We start from the raw sequence: 1,218 nt of genomic DNA on the forward strand, positions 1-1,218 counted from the left end.
ACGTGTTATTTACTTAAATAGCACGAGAATTCTGGATCAATCTGAAAAATCTCTATCCCTTCCACACACTACTCCTTTCCTCTGCCGAGTGAGTCACGCCTATCCCGAAAGGGAAATGGCTTAATGGTGTAATAATAATAATGGCTCAGTTGGTTAGACCCTCGGACTTCACCTCAGAGGTCCGGGGTTCGATCCCTGAGCCGGTACCTCTGGAAATTTTGCAATGTACCTTTACCGAGATTCTGGTGGTTCGGAACCCACCTTAAGCTGTAGGTCCCCCCATCGTGTACTTGACTGCAACCCAGTCCGTCAATGATGGGGTAAAACCAGGCTTTGTCCAATATGTCTGGGCAGACTGCTTTCATCAGATCACTTGTTTGCATTATAAAAATGCGTCCGTGACTGATGATATATACCGGAAGAGCCCTGTGCAAAATGATCAAATAAAAATCCAACTCTAACCAAAAATGCCTTCGACATATTGGGCAATATAAGCCTGTGACAACATTTCGCCACGGAAATGTTTTTTATACCGAAGGTGTTCCCCCTACCGAAGGTGTTCCGCGTTGATGTCGCGGTAGGGCTTGAGCTCTCCTCTCATGACTTTGACGGCAATGTTGGAGGTAGCATTGCTACTGACAGGGTTTCCCATGCCAAATAGGCTGATAACGAAGAGGAGAGGGACTGAGTAGAACACCAAAACCCATCAATGAAAAATGGAGAATATATTAAAGATTTTGAAACGCTTGTCGCTTCCCGAGGATCGTCGGGGCGCCCCTGGATCCACCGCTGGGGGCCACAGCATGCGGGACAGTGGCGATGGTGAGCTGCGAGATGGTCAGGCAGATCTCTATAATCAAACAGCTGACCAGCAAGAACATCTGCAACAAACGGTAAGCAGTGGAACATCAACTGTGCCTGCTGAGGATGCTTTGGCTAGCACTAGCTGTTTAGAGCCAACCACCTCGACAGAAATACCGTGGGAGAGCACCAATTGGGATACCACAATGAAAGAGGAATTGGTGCGTCTCTATTAGGAAAGTGCGAAGTTTGAAACAAACAAGGAAAAAGGATACAATTAAAGAACAAAATTTGCTGCAAAGTATCCTAATATAGAAAAGGTCGCACTAAGAAATCTTATCGCTAAGGTGAAAGACATCAGGATTAATCTACATGTTACAGAAGACCGAGCAATGGAGATTAAACAACAGGTTGATT

Source organism: Belonocnema kinseyi, chromosome 7 (genome assembly GCF_010883055.1).
Source record: "Belonocnema kinseyi isolate 2016_QV_RU_SX_M_011 chromosome 7, B_treatae_v1, whole genome shotgun sequence".
Lineage (NCBI taxonomy): Eukaryota > Metazoa > Arthropoda > Insecta > Hymenoptera > Cynipidae > Belonocnema > Belonocnema kinseyi.